Source organism: Leucoraja erinacea, chromosome 24 (assembly GCF_028641065.1).
Source record: "Leucoraja erinacea ecotype New England chromosome 24, Leri_hhj_1, whole genome shotgun sequence".
NCBI classification, from domain to species: domain Eukaryota; kingdom Metazoa; phylum Chordata; class Chondrichthyes; order Rajiformes; family Rajidae; genus Leucoraja; species Leucoraja erinaceus.
The window spans coordinates 9,305,028-9,325,425 of NC_073400.1; the positions used below are offsets into that span (position 1 = coordinate 9,305,028).

Below are 20,398 nucleotides of genomic sequence, written 5' to 3' on the forward strand. Positions count from 1 at the left end.
GCTTGGAAGAATTTGGTTTTAATTGGCGATCTTGAGGCTCTTCGGAAGTTCTCTGTGCTAGCTCTCCTTTTCATGACACAATCATTTCATTGTTAGCAAAGATGATTAACTCAGTTAAAACTTCCACATGGCACATAAAGTGCCCTCCATAATGTTTGGGACACCCATTATTTATTTATTTGCCTCTGTACTCCACAATTTGAGGTTTGTAATAGATATCAGATAAAAATCAGATGTGGTCAAAGTGCACATTGTCAGATTTTAATACAGGCCATTTTTATACATTTTGGTTTCACCATGTAGAAATACCAGTGGCGTTTATACATAGTCCTCCCATTTTAGAGCACCATAATGTTTGGGAAACAGCAATGTCATGTGAATGAAAGTAGTCTTGTTTAATATTTTGTTTCATATCCTTTGCATGAATAACTGCTTGAAGTCTGCGATTCATGGACATCACCAATTGCTGGGTGTCTTCTCTGGTGATGCTCTGCCAGGCCTGTATTGCAGTCATATTTAACTTATGCTTGTTTTGGGGGCTAGTACCCTTCAGTTTTCTCTTCGGTATATATAAGGCATGCTCAATTGGGTTCAGATCGGGTGATTGACTTGGACACTCAAGGATTGACCATTTTTTAGCTGTATGGTTGGAATCATTGTCTTGCTGTAGAATGAAAACTGGCCAATGAGTTTTGAGGCATTTGTTTGAACTTGAGCAGGTAGGATGTGTCTATACACTTCAGAATTCATTATGCTGCTACCATCAGCAGTTGTATCATCAATGAAGATAAATGAGCCAGTACCTTCAGCAGCCATACATGCCCAGGCCGTAACACCCCCACCACCGTGTTTCACAGATGAGGGGGTATGCTTTGGATCTTGGGCAGTTCCTTCTCTCCTCCATACTTTGCTCTTGCCATCACTCTGATATGTTAATTTTTGTCTCATCTGTCCACAAGACCCTTTTCCAGAACTGTGATTGCTCTATTAAGTACTTCTTTGCAAACTGTAACCCGGCCATCCTATTTTTGTGGGTCACCAGTGGTTTGCATCTTGCAGTGTAGCCTCTTTATTTCTGTTCACAGTGGTCTTCTGTTCACAGTGGTCTTCTGCGGACAGTGGTCATTGACAAATCCACACCTGACTTCTGAAGAGTGTTTCTGATCTGTCGGACAGGGGTTTGGAGATTTTTCTTTATTATCCAGACAATTATTCTGTCATCAGCTATGGAAGTCTTCCTTGGCCTGCCAGTTCCTTTGCGATTAGTAAGCTCTCTTTCATCTTAATGACGTTTCAAACAGTTGATTTTGATAAGCCTAAGGTTTGGCTGATGTCTCTAACAATTTTATTCTTGTTTTTCAGTCTCATAATGGCTTATTTGACTTTCTTTGTCACTTTAACTTTTATTGGCACAACTTTGGTCCTCATGTTGATAAACAGCAATAAAAGTTTCCAAAGGCGATTGAAAGACCGGAGGAAAGACAAGATGCTGAGAGTTCTCTTATACCAGTATTAAGGAGGCAATTAAACAGACCTGAGCAATGACATACGCCTTTGAAACCAGTGTCCCAAATATAATGGTGTCCTGAAATTGGGGAATTATGTACAAACACAGCTGTAATTTCTACATGGTGAAACCAAAATATATAAAAATAGCCTTTAATAAAATCTGACAATGTGCACTTTAACCATATGTGTTTTATTTCTATTACAAATCTCAATTTGTGGAGCACAGAGGCAAATAAATAAATGATGGGTCTTTGGCCCAAACGTTATGCAGGGCGCTGTAGCTCAGCTGGTCTTTAAGAAAAAAAGCACATGTGCACAGTTCCATCTTCAGAATGCAGGCGATCGATTATCCATTAAGGTGCTGATACATGTCAAGTCATAGAAACATTCGATCCTATAAAGGATTCGTAATTAATGGTTTGATGATTATCTCCACTCAAAAGAGTTTCAGATGGTCGTGCTATGTTTCCAATAAGACATTAAAATTATTTAAACTTATTGGTAGTTTCATTGCTAACATTAGCAAATTAACTCATTTACATTGACTGCATCAGTCACTTTTTAATTGAAATGCCTTACTTGTGCATACACTACTTTCCATCTAGGGTTCTAATCCAAGGTAAGATCAGCACCAGAAGCAAAATTTTGAATTGCATGGAAGATAGCTATATCTGCAGTGTATCCCGGTGTTATAATGAATAAATAAGTAATCACAGGCAGGAAAAGGTCTACAAAAGGGGCTTGACCTGAAGCTTCACCTATCCATGTTCTCCAGCACTTTGTGTATCTTTAGGAAAAGGTTTCCCTGGTTCATACATCTATCCCAATCTTTAGAAAAGAGCCAACATGTGAAAATAAAGTTGTATTAATCTGGTGTCTTTAATGGATAAAAACATTACAAGTTGTAACCAGCTACAATTATACTTTATTGGGATTTTAACTAAGGTGACACCTGTGAAATTTCACTGTACCAATTGGTGTATGTGACTATAAATGTGAACTTGAACTTGAACTTGAAGTCTAGGGATAATGCTATCTTTAATTTCTTCTGTTCTTCCAATTATTTTTTGATTCTTAAGATAATTTATTTCTCAGCAAATAATGCATTATTTCTTTGTGCCTACCATTACCGCTCCACCATCATGCCTGTTTATATATTTTTCCAATCAATCACTGCTCTTATGCCTTCATAGTTCCAATTTGTTTCGATACAAGAATCTACTTTTGGATTCAATTGCATCACTTTCAAGCACAGTGTAAAAGTATATCAAGTTATGCTCAGGTTAGTCCAAACGCTTGATGTCCTCTAGACCAAGGGCAAGTTGGTAAATTGGGTCCAAAAGTGGCTTAGCAAAAAGAGAGAGAGTAACGGTAAAAACGTTTGGTCTGCCGTGAGCATTTTTCTCTCCCAAAACAGTTCATATCTAGCAAACCGATCAACGAACCAGAGAGCAGTTGGACGCAGTCATAGAACCATAGACAATAGGTGCGGGAGTAGAGGCCATTCGGCCCTTTGAGCTTGCACAGCCATTCAATATGATCATGGCTGATCATCCAACTCGGTATCCTGTACCTGCCTTCTCTCCATACCCCCTGATCCCTTTAGCCACAAGAGCCACATCCAACTCCCTCTTAAATATAACTAATGAACTGGCCTCAACTACCTTCTGTGGCAGAGAATTCCACAGATTCACTGCTCTCTGTGTAAAAAACGTTTTTCTCATCTCAGTCCTAAAATATTTCCCCTTTATCCTTAAACTGTGACCCCTTGTTCTAGACTTCCCCAACATCATGAACAATTTTCCTGCATCTAGCCTGTCCAACCCCTTAAGAATTTTGTAAGTTTCTATAAGATCCCCCCTCAATCTTCTAAATTCTAGCGAGTACAAGCCGAGTCTATCCAGTCTTTCTTCATATGAAAGTTCTGACATCCCAGGAATCAGTCTGGTGAACCTTCTCGGTACTCCCTCTATGGCAAGATTAGGAGCCCAAAACTGTACCAATACTCCAGGTGTGGTCTCACGAAAACCCTGTACAACTGCAGTTGAACCTCCCTGCTCCTATACTCAAATCCTTTTGCTATGAATGTTAACATACCATTCGCTTTCTTCACTGCCTGCTGCACCTGCGTGCCTATTTTCAATGACTGGTGAACCATGACACCCAGGTCTCGTTGCATCTCCCCTTTTCCTAATCGGCCACAATTCAGATAATAGTCTACTTTCCTGTTTTTGCCACCAAAGTGGATAACCTCACATTTATCCACATTATACTGCATCTGCCATGCATTTGCCCACTCACCTAGCCTATCCAAGTCACCTTGCAGCCTCCTAGTTTAGAGAGGTTTAAACAGTTTAGAGATGTTTAGAGGGCTTCAGATGGGTTCAGGTGTGTTTAGCATTGTTTAGAGGGGACTAGGGGGGCTAGAGGGGGTTTAGAGGTGTTCAGAGGGTCCCAGAGGGGTTTAGAGACGTTATAAGCCCCCCGTGAGAAATTGTAATTCTCTGAAATTGAAGATAGACATAAAGCTGGAGTAACTCAGCAGGACAGGCAGCACAGCAATTGGAGAGAAGACCCTTCTTCAGACTTCTTCTTCAGACTGAACTGAAATTGCATCGGTGAGGGTACTTGTGATTGTCTGAAGAAGGGTCTCAACCAAAAACGCAACCTTCTCCCCAGAGCCGCTGCCCGCCCCGCTGAGCCACCTTCAACTTCAGAGCCATACAAAAAACACAGAGTGCTGGAGGAACTCAGCGGGCCAGGCGGCTGCCTCACCCGCTGGGTTTCTCCAGCATTTTTGTCTACCGCAAAACGTCAATGATTCCGGGAATGCTGAGGTGATAGAGAGGGAGTGGGAGAGCTAGAGAGAGACGAGATGGGGAGCGGGAGAGAGAGCGCGAGAGAAAGAGGGAGGGAGGGAGGGAGAGAGCAAAAGATGGAGAGACACATAGGTTACACAAAAAAGCTGGAGAAACTCAGCGGGTGCAGCAGCATCTATGGAGCGAAGGAAATAGGCAACGTTTCGGCCCGAAACGTTGCCTATTTCCTTCGCTCCATAGATGCTGCTGCACCTGCTGAGTTTCTCCAGCTTTTTTGTGTAACCTTCGATTCTCCAGCATCTGCAGTTCCCTCTTAAACATGGAGAGACACATCGTGGGGCGGTAGGTGAATGACTAACCTGCACACCAGGAAGAAGCCACTTCTCGCAGTCCGGGGCCCTCACTCATGATGGTGAGTTTAATGAAATTCTCAACGTGTCATCGATCTACATTCCTCAGTAAATGGAATTGTGTTTTAAACAAGTATTAATGACGCCGCGTGAATTTTATTCAAAGGAACACGGCGTCATTAATACTTGTTCAAAACACAATAACATTTACTGAGGAATGCGGATGGATGCAGATTGATGACATTGCATAACAAGGTGTTAATTACTTGCTGTTAAGAAGTGCTAACAGTACTAGTTAACAAATCGTTTGTGTCTGATGGCCGTGCAGCGGTTTTTATACATGTTCGTTTAAAAAAAATCCAGATGGCGAATTTACAAAAATCTTTATTTAACAAAGAGAATTCATATTTCCGTACGAAATACGGAACATTAGTGCGGGGCCCCGCTTAGGCGCGGGCCCCAATTGGGAGCAATCGGTCAAATCGGCTTAAGGCCGGCCCTGCTCTCACCCCTCTGTCTTTGGCGTCCAAAACTATTCTAATGCTGTTCAATTTTATCTTGAGGAATATATCACGGTCTACAGAACTCAATGTTGAATTCAATAATTTCAAATAATTAGCCTTTTCAGTTTTTTTTGCTCTCCAGTAATCTGGCAAGTTTTACTGCATTTCCAGTTACTTGTTTTGTCAAGCAGTACACTTTACCAGTCTCTTTCAAATGATACTACCACCTCTAGTGTAATTTAATCTCTCCTGGTTTCCACCTTATAACAAACAAATTTTATGCATTCAGCACTTCCTTTAATTCTCACCCATTATAAATGCATTTCATTTTTCACTAATAAAAGCCTATCAACATGAAATGTTAGTACTGTTCCTCTCCATAGATGCTGAATGCCCAGCTGAATATTTTCTGCTTCTTCAGTTTTCTTTTTGGATTGCAAACATTTGCTGTATTTTGCTTTTGGGTATTTTTGCTTTCCTTTGGTTTCACAGCCTATAATATGTTCCGGTTAGCTAACATGACAAAACATCTCAGTTAATATAGAATCAATGCTGCATAAATCTGTATCTTAATCCACTCTTGGCTTTGGGTTCAACTGGCTTTCAATTTCCATTGAAAGACTTAGGATGCAAGCAGCACATTGAAAAAATGACTGCTGCCTCACCAGGGCCATATGCGGAAATGAATTAGCAGTCTGTTCTGAGGTGTGGGTGAACATGGCAAGCTTCAAGAAACTTGATGTTCCTTGTGGTCAGAGTCAGATAGCTTTTGTTTCCTGTATCGTACTGCTGCATGCAAGATTTTACTGAGATCACACTCTACTTCAACCATATCAGCAGACATGTTTCAAAATGAGTGGCAGGTTGCAAAATGCTACACTTTCCTATTTCATTGGTTCCCTGTCATGCACCTGTATAAATTCAAAAACAACGAATATAACATTTGACCACCTGTCACTCATTTTAACCTTGCAAAAGGTTGATACTGTTGAGTACATTTGATATCAGTATTATCTTCTGTCTGCAGGAAGAAAGAGGAATCGTGTACAAAATTGATCCATGAAAACCCTTCCACCATCCTTACAGTTTCACATGTCTGGAAACTCAGTTGCACAATGCTGCTTCTGACAGTGTTACAAATTTAGAAATTATTTTTTAATAGAAGTAGCATAATGCATTTTGCTTCAGTCCAAAAATTAATCTGTGCATTTCATGTTGTCACCCTTGTGACCTAATGGAGTGTCAGCATCACGAGAGTGTGGAATTACATCATTTACAAAGCAAATGTTTAATTTGGAGGATTTCAGCAGAGTGTAGCCACATTGTCTTTGGTTATTGGTTACTTCTGGGACAACCTGGCCTTAAAATTGCAGCTGGAATGGAAGACTTACATGACAAGTAAATTACTAACCTGCATAATTTTCCATCTCTTTTGAACAAACTACCTACCCCCATCACAACTCTCTTGGTAGTCTTACTTATGATCCAACAAATATTGCACAATCCGCAGGCATTGCCACTTTCATTTCACTGCTCATCTTGCAGGCAGTGAAGAAACAGGGTATTGGTGAGACCACACCTGGAGTATTGTGTACAGTTTTGGTCTCCAAACCACATTCTTGCCATAGAGGGAGTACAGAGAAGGTTCACCAGACTGATTCCTGGGATGTCAGGACTTTCATATGAAGAAAGACTGGATAGACTCGGCTTGTACTCGCTAGAATTTAGAAGATTTAGGGGGGATCTTATAGAAACTTACAAAATTCTTCAGGGGTTGGACAGGCTAGATGCAGGAAGATTGATCCCGATGTTGGGGAAGTCCAGGACAAGGGGTCACAGTTTAAGGATAAAGGGGAAATCCTTTAGGACTGAGATGAGAAAAAAAATGTTCACACAGAGAGTGGTGAATCTCTGGAACTCTCTGCCACAGAAGGTAGTTGAGGCCAGTTCATTGGCTATATTTAAGAGGGAGATGGATGTGGCCCTTGTGGCCAAAGGGATCAGGGGGTATGGAGAGAAGGCAGGTACAGGATACTGAGTTGGATGATCAGCCATGATCATATTGAATGGCGGTGCAGGCTCGAAGGGCCGAATGGCCTACTCCTGCACCCATTTTCTATGTTTCTATGTTTCTATGTGTATGTGACAAATAAACTTGACTGGACTTGACTTGATACGTTGCGATTTAAAAAACCCTCAACATTTGTTGCTGCTCCACACCTCCCTCGTATTCCACTGTAATACTGACCTATGATTCCCAGCTCACCTGGTCACCTTGCCCCAAAGGCCTGTTGGTTCCTGGCTTTCAGATCCAAAACCCAACCATACATCCAATATACCAGTATCTGCACCCAGTAGCTGCACCTCTTGTCTACCATCCCTCTGTGATTGGCTGGGTTCCCAAGTCCAGCATACGGACATACAGAAATTAGAATCAACAAATATGCTGATGGAATTTCATTTTCAACTGCACTAATCCCTGCAATACCTTACTGGACATAGCCCGCTAATTAAAAAAAAAAGATTAATTTACACCCGCTCTTTGCTTTCTGTCTGTTAATCAATTTTAATCGATGTCTATATATGGCAGAATATTATTGCCAATTCCATGTGCTCTGACCATGTTGAACACCTTACTCCATGGGACCTACTCAAAAAATCTCTGAAAATCCAAACTGGTTTCCCTTCATCTATTCTACTGGTCTATTGTCCAAAAAATATCCATTAGATTAGTCAACAAGTAATTTAGAGATGAAAATTGTAGAAATAACAATCCTTAATTTTGAATATTTTAAGATATATTCATTTTTTTAAACATTTCTATACCAATAGAAGCAGCCTTCTATTACACTGACTTCAAAATCTCTGGAGAACCATTGATATAGGGCAAGAGAAACTTGAAGCATCAATTATTAATTCCATCTCTAGTCTGTAGTACAGTAGTTATTCAGAAATTAATGTAGTAGTAATATTTATTATAAAGCTATTATTCTATTATTCGAGTCTGAAGAGTCCTGACTCAAAACGTCACCTATCCACTACCTTCAGTGATGCCACCTGACCTGCTGAGTTACTCCATCACTTTGTGTTTTATTCATGATTCCAGCATCTGCAGTTCCTTATGATTCCATCTTGATTCTGTTACTTCTCTTTTTTCAACTACAAGTTTAACAGACTGTCCTCTGCTGGCTCCATTAGCATCACATTATTTTACCTTGACCATTATCTTCAAACTAGGAAGTGAAATTATCATGATGTGCTTTGAATCTGTTTTATTGACAATGTGGATGCTGTCACCTCATACTAAATACAAAGGTCTGACAGTATAGCAGACAGTGTAGGGTCTTTCCACTGCTGGACATTGGAGGGCAGGGTCTGGTGGAACCAATCCTCAACTTCCGGAAGTGGCGGAGCTGTTAACAGCTGCGGCTCGCCTGCAGTCCATCTGTCTTTACTTTTTGGGGTTTTTTGTCTTGTTTTGGCTAAGTTTTAGTTTATTAGGTTGTGTTATGGAGGGGGGGGGGGGGGGGTTGAAACATGTTTTTTTGTCTCTCCCTTCGGGGGAATGCGACTTTTTCTTGTTGTATCGCTCTTCTCTGCCTCTGTCTGCGCTGAGGCCGCGGTCTCCAACCTGCGACCGACCTCGAGGCTCCGGAGGCAGAGCCAGCCAGGACTTACAGCGTGAGGCTGGCCGACTTCGGGGCCGAGGCAGCGGTGGCCCGACTCACTGATGCGGCGTTCCATCTTTCGGCAGCGGCCCTGAGCTAAGGCAGCGGGACTCGGAGCTGTTGCAGCGGGACTCGGAGCTGAGGCTGTGGGACTCGGAGCTGAGACTGCGGGACTCGGAGCTGTTGCAGCGGGACTCGGAGCTGATGGAGCGGCCCGGAGCTGATGCAGCAGGACTCGGAGCTGAGGCTGCGGGACTAGGAGCTGGTGCAGCGGGACTCGGAGCTATTGCAGCGGGACTCGGAGCTGATGTAGCGGGGCTTGGAGCTGAGGCTGCGGGACTCGGAGCTGGTGCAGCGGGACTCGGAGCTGAGGCTGTGGCGGGCCGACTCGGAGCTGAGACAGCGTTTCGCAGCGGCGACATCACCACGGAGGTCCGCTGGACAGGAGAGCGGCATCTTCGGCCTGGATCGATCGCCTCAGCGCAGAGGGAGAACAAGGAGGGAAGAGACAGAGACTAAGACTTTTGCGTCCATCACAGTGAGGAGGTGCTTGGTGAACTCACTGTGGTGGATGTTAATTTGTGTTTATTGTATGTTTTGTTATTTATTGTTACTGTGTGTGACTGCAGGCAACGTAATTTCGTTCAGACCGAAAGGTCTGAATGACAATAAAGGAATCAAAGTCAAATTCAAATTCAAATTCAAACAAGGGAAGGGAAATCTACAAATATGACCCAGGGCCAGGAACATATTGTTGAAGTAGAGAAGTAGTAATGATCTTGTTGAAGGCAGATCAGGTTTGAGGGGCTGAATTGTCTGGTCTATTCCTATTTCTTACATTCACCAGTGTCCCAGTTGGTCTCACTACCATTCCCAGCTTCACAACCACAAACATTTTTGGGGAAAAAATCTAATCCTGCACAAACTTGCCTTACTCAAGAGGCATGCCCTGATGGTTTCTAATTGAATGTGTATCCAACAGAGGGAGCTGTGCTCAAGGTATTGTCATTGGTGCAGTAAACTCCAGCTAAAGCGGAACTATAGTGGCTGTTAAAATAATGATCTGATGTGGAATGAGGTCATTATAACCGCTCTTCAACTGTCTATGACCTTTATTTTAAAGGATAGGGAGACTTCTAAAACTAGCTAATAATCAAGGGCAAGAAAGATTTTTTGGGGGATTATGTTTCAAGGTTTCAAGGTCAGTTTATCGTCACATGTACCAATTAAGATACAGTGAAATTTGAGTTACCATACAGCCATACTATGAAAAGCAACAAAACACACAGCCACATAAAATAAAATAAAATAAAAGTTAGCATAAACATCCACCATAGCAGCTCCCCACATTCCTCACTGTGATGGAAGGTAATAAAGTCCAATTTTCTCCCTCTTTATTCTCCCGCGGTCGAACCATCCGCAGTTGGGGCGATGAAAGCTATGTAGATTAATTTATCAATTTTGTAGTTTTCTTATTTCAGGTTCACAACTACCCTGCCAGCCAATTAAAAATGGCTCATGCCATTATACTGATAGAATACTGAGAGAAAAACACGTGTGCACAGTATATTCCACTTTCAGATATGGAGTATGACATATAGTTAACAATTACAAATTATTTTTTTAGATTAATTCATAGGTAAATCACTCTTATTCCAAAAAATGAACAATTACCAATACATGCCTTTAGGATGTGAATCATTTTAAGATTTTTTTAAATGACAAACTGTACTTTATTTTTAAATACATTTTCTTAACTTTACTTTTACTCTCATAATCTAGTCTTTCCTTCCCTAATTTTATTTCCCCTGTGATTGATTTGGCATTACATATATATACCATAGGGTGGCATGGTGGCAGAGTTGCTGTTTTACAGCAGCAGAGACCTGGTCTCAATCCTGACTATGGGCGTTGTCTCTACGGAGTTTGTACGTTCTCCCCGCGATCTGCGTGAATTTTCTCCGGGATCTCCGGTTTCCTCACACACTCCAAAGAACTACAGGTTTGTAGGTTAATTGGCTTGGTATAATTGTAAATTGTCCCTAGTGTGTGTGTAGGATAGTACAAATGTGCAGGGATAGCTGGTCAGATTTGGTGAGCTGAAGAACCTGTTTCCTTGCTGTATCTCTAAACTAAACAAAATCTACACTTATTCACTTTCTTTCTCATGTTGGTTAAAGAAATACTCTTTTGATATCACTTTCCAAGAATGTCCCAGTTATCCCGATGCATTCCCTAGCAGTTAGTGAACAAAAGTGCAAAAAAAATGTAAAGATATCCTGCCAGCTGATCTGTTCTATGAATTAAGTCAACAATTAACTTTAAGACGGCAAGTCAAATTTCACTACACCAATTGGTGTATGTGATAATAAATGTCCTTCGTGTTTTGACCTTTTCTTCATTAATAAAATGATGAAAAGCAATGGCCCTGATACAGTCTCATTAATAATTTGTTAGGCATATTCCTATTAATTACAACTCGCTGTCAACATGATTGCAGACATCTTCCTATTCTACATGTCATCCTGTGATCTTATGAAAATTATGTTTCTAATACTTCTAAGCGTAATATTTTATTAAATATATTGTGTAAGTCAAGTTATAGAGAATTATTTTTGTTGGCTTCATTCACTGTTTTCGTAACCCCCTGGAGGATTAATTTAAATAATTTATTTTTAATATTTGATTTGCTGTATTGGGATTTGATGTTTCTAGATCACTAGTATTGGTATGTCTAGTCCAGTAACATAACTCATATCCTACAATGCCCTCATAACATACAAAGTCCTATTGTTCTTTAATATTAAGCAAATAAATTACATATGTTCATCTCAATTAGAGATTGCAGAGTGAGCAGCAGACATAGGTTATTAAACTGAAAAAGTACAATGAATTATTTTGAAAAGAGTATTTGGGACCCTGACTATAGAAAGGGCACAGGTAAAAAGGCACAGGGACAGGAAGGAACTTTATGAAGGGCAACTATTGTTAGAAACCGTGTGTTGCAGAATCAATGTTCCAAGGGGAGAGAAGGGAAGTTGTCTTCAGAATATATATAGACATTTGCTTGGTCTTAACATGATATTATTTATTGTTGGATTGCTAAAATTTACTTTATACAATTCATGAAGATTGTTTATTCTATAGAAATATAAAAAAATGTAACAAAAATTTAAATGATCATTAAAGCAAAACATGAACTATTTATCAGTACTGTCTGGAGGACAATGACCAGTATTTGTGGCGATAATTCAAATTCACCTATTATGACAATCGACCAGAAAAATTAACAATTTATTCTGAGCCCCAGGCAATTTTGAGCTTTTCTCTTACCCTTGGTCAAGAGTCTGCCCCACACTGGAGACCTTTCTCAGTCTGAAGAAGGGTTTTGGCCCGAAACGTTGCCTATTTCCTTCGCTCCATAGATGCTGCCGCACCCACTGAGTTTCTCCAGCATTTTTGTCTACCTTTCTCCCATAACACCTGATCCATGTCAACTTCTTCCTCTGTTTTATATCTCGCACTTCATTTACTCATTCCAACCTATCACCTCTAAATTTGCAGTACTTTTCTCAGTAAGGATCAATACCAACATTTTCAACAAATCTGCCAGCAGGATTAATGGTATTGTCGTTTGGAGAACTAGCAATTAGCTGGCTGCGGTAATAAGCATGTTTCTCATACTTCCTCACACTTCCTCCTGGACCATAAGGCAAACATAGAACTTTGTTTCCCATAAAATCATTCAGCTAAGTTTCTCCTCTACTGCCTCCAATCTCATTCACCAAGTCTTCTTGCTTAGGATCCACAAGCAGGATGGTTTTGTTGGACAAATTGTTTTGGTGTACTCTTATCCATATATATATCTGGTGTCACTATTTGAGCTACTGGTTTTCCATGTCATAGTGACAAAACGGTTCAAGATGACTGGAGAGCAGACTATGTTGCATGGGCATTAACACAGAAGATGATAAGTACAATTTCCTCGCCTGTTTTAACTGAGCCGTGGAAAATCAGGGCACTCACGACCACTACCAATAGTGACAAATCTGAATGTTACACTGTAATCATAGCCTGTGAATTCTGATGCTTTCACATTGTCATTGTCACCGTAAGTGAGGCCCAACAGGCAGATGACCTGTTTGAAGAACAAGGTGATGGGCCTGCCTTCTTTGGAAAAGAGAAAACAAAAGAGAAACATTCTATTCATAGGGTGAACTTTGCCAAGAAGAATGAGTTACCTCTGACACCTAAACTGCTCCCCCATGGGATAAATGTACATCTTATGACCGTTTGGTTTACTTTTACATGAAATTAGCTAGCTACATTCATCATTGCTTACACACCACTCCTGAAAGCTGCTAATGTGGCCAAGGAGAATCTCTCCTACCTTGATACTCTGCATCTCAGAGAGTCATCCCAAGAACAGTGGTCCCAATTGAACTCAGTTGGCTCCAAAGTATAGACCACATCATTCCCATGCCTGACATTAGATTCTTGAAATAGGCTCTGCCATGGCGAGAGATTACATGGAGGCAGAGGCACAATTCAAGGATGAGCTCAAAGCCTCCTTGAAAATGTATAATATCCCCTATTTTAGAATCCTGGCCCATGATCAATCCAAATGGAGACGGAGGATTTAGGTTGACATTTGCATTCCTCTTGTAGAACAGCAATGGCAGGATAACATTCCTGGTTACAGTGTTTTCAGATGAGTTAATTTTTCAATCAGTCTTGACTACTGGAGTAGTTCAGGGGGACTGTTAATGTTGTACCATTGTTTAAAAGGGAAGGAATAAAATGAGTTGTCATACATCAGTTCGGTTAACCTTAGTATGTAGTTGATAAATTACTGAATTGTAATCAACTCCAAGGTGTGGTATAAGTTTTCATTTGAAAAGACAAATTAATCATGGAGAGTCAGCATGGATTTGTCAAAGGAAGATCTAGTCTGTATAACTAAATTGACTTTTTGGAGGGAGCGAAATGGAGAATCAATGAGAGCAATACCTTTCATGTTGTCTACGTGAATTGCAGCAAGGCATTTGACAAGAGCACAAAGCAAACTGGATAAAAAGGTAAAGATGCTTGGAATCCAAATGAGGGTGGCAAAATTGGTTCTGAGGTAGGAAGCAAGACGTAATGTTTATGGCTGGAAGGCCTGTGGAGTTCTACAAGGCTCAGCACTCAGTCCCTTGCTTTTTGTTGTATTTATTTGATTTAGTTAAATGTAGAATGCAATAAAAAAGGACGTTTGTAGATAGTACAAAAATGGGCCATTTGGTTAAAAAGGCAAAGGAAAGCATTCAACTTCAGGAATGCAAATGTCAACCTAAATCCTCCTTCTCCATTTGGATTGATCATGGGCCAGGATTCAAAACATAGGGGATATTATACATTTTCAAGGAGGCTTTGAGCTCATCCTTGAATTGTGCCTCTACCTCCATGTAATCTCTTTCCATCATATTTCAATTTAATTATACAATGAATTAATATAAAGGACAGACAATTTGTTATGTAAATATCAATTAAACCCCTTTCTCTACGAAGTTAGTGGATTAACTAGAGTTATAGAATTTGGTAAACATAGCGGAGAGCTGCTGTTAAATGATTTAATTATAATTAAAAAGCACACGAATTACAAACAGCAGATGTCATCGCCTGACTAGACATTCAGCTCAGCATTGGGAAGCTCAGTAATTTTTTAAAACCTTCTTTTTGTCTTGCATCCCTTATTTGTTTGAAGTATGTTCTGCATGTCTTTAACTTCTCACAGTAGCTGTCAGCTATGTCTCAGTGGGTAGATTCTCTCATATGAGTCATCAGGTTGTGGATTCAAGTTCCATTTCAGAGACTTGCACAGACAGGCCAGGGAATTGATATACAGGTACTACCCAAAGGGCATGATGTACCACTGTTGCAAAGTGTGTCGCCCACTGGGTTCAGTTAACAGTCTATCCCTACCAACTTTGTCAGCACCTGAGGACCAAGACGTTGGGCACTGCATATACAAATGCACAATTTTGGTTGAATACAGTGGAGAGTCAAGGCAAAAAAACAGTATTTGGCATCAGGGTCAGAATTAGACAAATCATTCCTAAAATTTCAAAGCCATTTGGGATTAGCAAATTCTGCAAATTGCTGATACATTTATCAGCTGCTGGTGTTGATGGGAAAAATACATAGACACTTGAAATTGATATTCCACGTAATATTCCACGTAATATTTGAAGCAGTTTCTTCCATGGTGAGATTATAAATGGCAAATAATTTTGAAAATTCATGAGACATTGTCAGACATCCCTTTAGCCCAATTTGTTCATGCCAATCAAGATGCTCCATCCAAGGCAGTTCCAATTGCCTATGTTTGGCCCATCTATCTACCTATATTACTAAAAGTCACATCTTGACCACTTCCTGTTGCGCTGTATATTGATTTTAGAAAACACGCTGCCACTTACGGCTGTGATTTTTGGCCATCTTACTCAGAGTCCCCCTCCGCTGGTCAGGACATAGAAACATAGAAATTAGATGCAGGAGTAGGCCATTCGGCCTTTCGAGCCTGCACCGCCATTCAATATGATCATGGCTGATCATCCAACTCAGTATCCCGTACCTGCCTTCTCTCCATACCCTCTGATCCCCTTAGCCACAAGGGCCACATCTAACTCCCTCTTAAATATAGCCAATGAACTAGCCTCGACTACCCTCTGCGGCAGAGAGTTCCAGAGACTCATCACTCTCTGGGTGAAAAAAGTTCTTCTCATCTCGGTTTTAAAGGAACATGGACAAGAGGATTTTTTCCATTGATGAAAAATAAAAGACTTATCAATGTTTAAAAAATGTTGAGATTCTCTCTCCTGAAGGCCACACATCTTCCGGAGGGACTATAAAACCCGGAAGTGTGGAGATGCCTCAGTTCACTGCAAGATGGGGGAGCGAGAGGTCGCGATTCTCAGACTGAGCTGTGATTAACACTGAATACATGTCTACTAAACTGTGAGTAGTTTTACTGACCTGTCAGTGCCCTTAATATGGGTTGAAAATGTAGTTTGAAAATGCAAAAGTGTGTTTTGGTTTGAAAATGCTAAAGCTGTGTTGCCTTTGGTTTGAAAATGCTAAAGCTGTGTTGCCTAATTGAAAAGTTGGTTTGAGAATGCTAAAGTTGCCTTGCCTAATTGAAAAGTGGGTTTGAGAATGCTAAAGTTGCCTTGCCTAATTGAAAAGTGGGTTTGAGAATGCCTTTCCTAATTGAAAAGTTGGTTTGAGAATGCAAACGTTGCCTTGCCTAATTGAAAAGTTGGTTTGAGAATGCAAACGTTGCCTTGCCTAATTTAAAAGTTGGTTTGAAAAAGTTGCCTTGCCGTCTATATAATTAAAAGTCTAATCTTGACCACTTCCTGTTTGCGCTGTATATTGATTTTAGGAAAAACACTACCACGTACGGCTGTGACTTTTGGCCATCTTACTCAGAGTCCCCCTCCGCTCATCAGGTGCCGAGGAGAAATGCCGAGGATTTTTCCCATCGATGAAAAGTAAAAGAGTCATTAGTGTTTAAAAAATGTTGAGATTCTCTCTCCTGTCAATCACGCAATGAAGGCCATGCCCCTTCTGGTGGGAGGGACTATAAAACCTGGAAGTGTGGGTGTGGCTCAGTCTCTGCAAGAAGGGGGAGGGAGAGGTCACGACTCTCTGTCTTTAATGGCCTTGCACCCTGCTTGAAATGGTATGAAACTGCACTTGAATTTGGTGGCCTTGCACCCTGGTTGAAATGATAGGAAACTGCACTCAAATTTGGTGGCCTTGCACCCTGCTTGAAATGGTATGAAACTGCACTCGAATTTGGTGGCCTTGCACCCTGCTTGAAATGGTAGGAAACTGCACTTGAATTTGGTGCCCTTGCACCCTGCTTAAAATGGCATTTCAAGGAATAGCCGTGAGTCAACTGCCAGCCCACCAGCCTTGAGTGAGTGAGCTGCCAGCACACCAGGCTTGAGTGACTGAGCCGCAAGCCCAAGAATCCATTCGGCCCACAATGTCCATACGAGCCCTCTGGAAACCAATCCCTTCAGCCCACAACACCCATACTAGCGCTCCAGAAATATTGGAATTGGTGGAGAGGTGGAATATTGCGTTGGAGGACCAGCCCTTCCTTGTAAAGCTGGGACCCAATGGGTCCCACTTAGTCTTGCATCCCTCTAAACCTTTAATATCCATGTATCTGTCCAAATGTCTTTTAAATGAGGTGTGTACATTTTCTGATATTAATCAGGAATTAGTTTTGATTCTATACATAGAAAATAGGTGCAGGAGTAGGCCATTCGGCCCTTCGAGTGCACCGCCATTCAATATGATCATGGCTGATCATCCAATTCGGAAGAACTTGGAAGGGGGAGGAATGTAAAGGCAAATGTAGGTCCCTTGCAGTCAGAAACAGGGGAGTTGATCATGGGGAACAAGGATATGGCGGACCAATTGAATAACTACTTTGGTTCCGTCTTCACTAAGGAAGACATAAATAATTTGCCGGAAATAGCAGGGGACCGCGGGTCAAAGGAGTTGGAGGAATTGAGTGAAATCCAGGTTAGCCGGGAAGTGGCGTTGGGTAAATTGAATGGATTAAAGGCCGATAAATCCCCAGGGCCAGATAGGCTGCATCCCAGAGTACTTAAGGAAGTAGCTCCAGAAATAGTGGATGCATTAGTAATAATCTTTCAAAACTCTTTAGATTCTGGAGTAGTTCCTGAAGATTGGCGGGTAGCAAACGTAACCCCACTTTTTAAGAAGGGAGGGAGAGAGAAAATGGGGAATTACAGACCAGTTAGTCTAACATCGGTAGTGGGGAAACTGCTAGAGTCAGTTATTAAAGATGGGATAGCAGCACATTTGGAAAGTGGTGAAATCATTGGACAAAGTCAGCATGGATTTACGAAAGGTAAATCATGTCTGACGAATCTTATAGAATTTTTCGAGGATGTAACTAGTAGCGTGGATAGGGGAGAACCAGTGGATGTGGTGTATCTGGACTTCCAGAAGGCTTTCGACAAGGTCCCACATAAGAAATTAGTATACAAACTTAAAGCACAATGCATTGGGGGTTCAGTATTGATGTGGATAGAGAACTGGCTGGCAAACAGGAAGCAAAGAGTAGGAGTAAACGGGTCCTTTTCACAATGGCAGGCAGTGACTAGTGGGGTACCCCAAGGCTCAGTACTGGGACCCCAGCTATTTACAATATATATTAATGATCTGGATGAGGGAATTGAAGGCAATATCTCCAAGTTTGCGGATGACACTAAGCTGGGGGGCAGTGTTAGCTGTGAGGAGGATGCTAGGAGACTGCAGGGTGACTTGGATAGGCTGGGTGAGTGGGCAAATGTTTGGCAGATGCAGTATAATGTGGATAAATGTGAGGTTATCCATTTTGGTGGCAAAAACAGGAAAGCAGACTATTATCTAAATGGTGGCCGATTGGGAAAGGGGGAGATGCAGCGAGACCTGGGTGTCATGGTACACCAGTCATTGAAGGTAGGCATGCAGGTGCAGCAGGCAGTAAAGAAAGCGAATGGTATGTTAGCTTTCATTGCAAAAGGATTTGAGTATAGGAGCAGAGAGGTTCTACTGCAGTTGTACAGGGTCTTGGTGAGACCACACCTGGAGTATTGCGTACAGTTTTGGTCTCCAAATCTGAGGAAGGACATTATTGCCATAGAGGGAGTGCAGAGACGGTTCACCAGACTGATTCCTGGGATGTCAGGACTGTCTTATGAAGAAAGACTGGATAGACTTGGTTTATACTCTCTAGAATTTAGAAGATTGAGAGGGGATCTTATAGAAACTTACAAAATTCTTAAGGGGTTGGACAGGCTAGATGCAGGAAGATTGTTCCCGATGTTAGGGAAGTCCAGGACAAGGGGTCACAGCTTAAGGATAAAGGGGAAATCCTTTAAAACCGAGATGAGAAGAACTTTTTTCACGCAGAGAGTGGTGAATCTCTGGAACTCTCTGCCACAGAGGGTAGTTGAGGCCAGTTCATTGGCTATATTTAAGAGGGAGTTAGATGTGGCCCTTGTGGCTAAGGGGATCAGGGGGTATGGAGAGAAGGCAGGTACGGGATACTGAGTTGGATGATCAGCCATGATCATATTGAATGGCGGTGCAGGCTCGAAGGGCCGAATGGCCTACTCCGGCACCTAATTTCTATGTTTCTATGTTTCTAAGGGATACAAGTTAGAGAAGTCAATATACATACCGTTTTTAAGAGGGAACTGCAGATGCTGGAGAATCGAAGGTTACACAGAAAAGCTGGAGAAACTCAGCGGGTGCAGCAGCATCTATGGAGCGAAGGAAATAGGCAACGTTTCGGGCCGAAACCCTTCTTCAGACTGATCGGGGGTGGGGGTGGGTGGGGACAAGAAAGGGAAAAGGAGGAGTAGCCAGAAGGCTGGAGGGTGGGAGGAGACAGCAGGGGAGCTGAGGAAGGGGAGGAGACAGCAAGGACTAACAGAATTGGGAGAATTCGATGTTCATGCCCCGGGGGTGTAGACTCCCCAAACGGAATATGAGGTGCGTTTACCGCTTGGGTGTAAGTTGACCAAGCAAAATATAAGAGGCTATTCCTCCAATTTGCGCTGGGCCTCACCCTTGATAGTGGAGGAAGCCAAGGACAGAAAGGTCAGTGTGGGAACGGGACGTGTTTAGCAACCAGGAGATCAGGTAGGTTTAGGTGCACTGAGCGGAGGTGTCAGTCATAGAGTCATACAGTGTGGAAACAACTTGTGTCCAGCATGTCCCAGCTACACCAATCCCAGCATTTGGTCCAAGTCTCTCTAAACATCTCCATGTTCAGTGAAACGATCGCCGAGCCTGTGCTTGGTCTCGCTGATACATAGGAGTCCACGATATACAGGGAAGTTACAATGTTTGGCAACCGGAGATCACGTACAGCTCGAGGCCGGTAGCTGGCGATTGCCTCACGACCAGCGGCTCCTCGCGGCCGTTTGTTGAACCAAAGTTTGAACTTTGGCGCCGCGTCCTCGCGACCAACGGCGACTGCCGTCGCGCGCCGCCGGTGACGTCAGCCCCGCGGCTCCTCCTTCGGTCGGTCGCTCGCCCTGACGTCACGGCGCGTAAGAGTGGCGCGAGGTGGTCACGCCGCGTGACGTCAGCGGCGCTGTCACCGCCCGGATTGCTGCGCTGGTAAACATTACGGGAGGGCGAGAAACTTTGAGCAGCTTTAAAAGTGACCCGGCAACTGCGTGTGCGGGATTTTCGGAGCAGTTCGGATTCTGTTGAGTGAATTGACCCGAGTGAGTCCCGTGGATTAGGTTTTTTTTCTCTTCTTTTATAACAATCTTCTCAAACAGGAAGGATGATTGAACGCCTCACAAGACAGCCCGGCTGAGGCTGTGGGCGGGCAACCCGCGCCGGAAGTCCCGCCCCCACCCTCTCTACCTGCACGGATTGGCTGGTCTGAGGGGCGGCGCTCGTGTGATAGGCGAACGGCGCTGTCAGTCGGGGATGTGGCGTGTGCCCGGAGCAGCAGGTTA

General features: G+C 42.4%; 1 long non-coding RNA gene across 2 annotated transcripts in view; it reads right to left on the reverse strand.

The window, feature by feature from the left end:
- LOC129708631 (uncharacterized) overlaps nucleotides 1-20,393 on the reverse strand; it is a 25,558-nt gene extending 5,165 nt beyond the window's left edge. The window contains exons 1-2 of one of the 2 annotated variants that reach the window (XR_008725385.1): nucleotides 19,795-20,393; nucleotides 19,102-19,183 (exon numbers count right to left, since the gene is read on the reverse strand). This is a non-coding gene — a long non-coding RNA (uncharacterized LOC129708631). The remainder of the gene's footprint in view (nucleotides 1-19,101; nucleotides 19,184-19,794) is intronic. The other variant, XR_008725386.1, reaches the window with a different exon arrangement.
- Nucleotides 20,394-20,398: the final 5 nt, after the last annotated feature.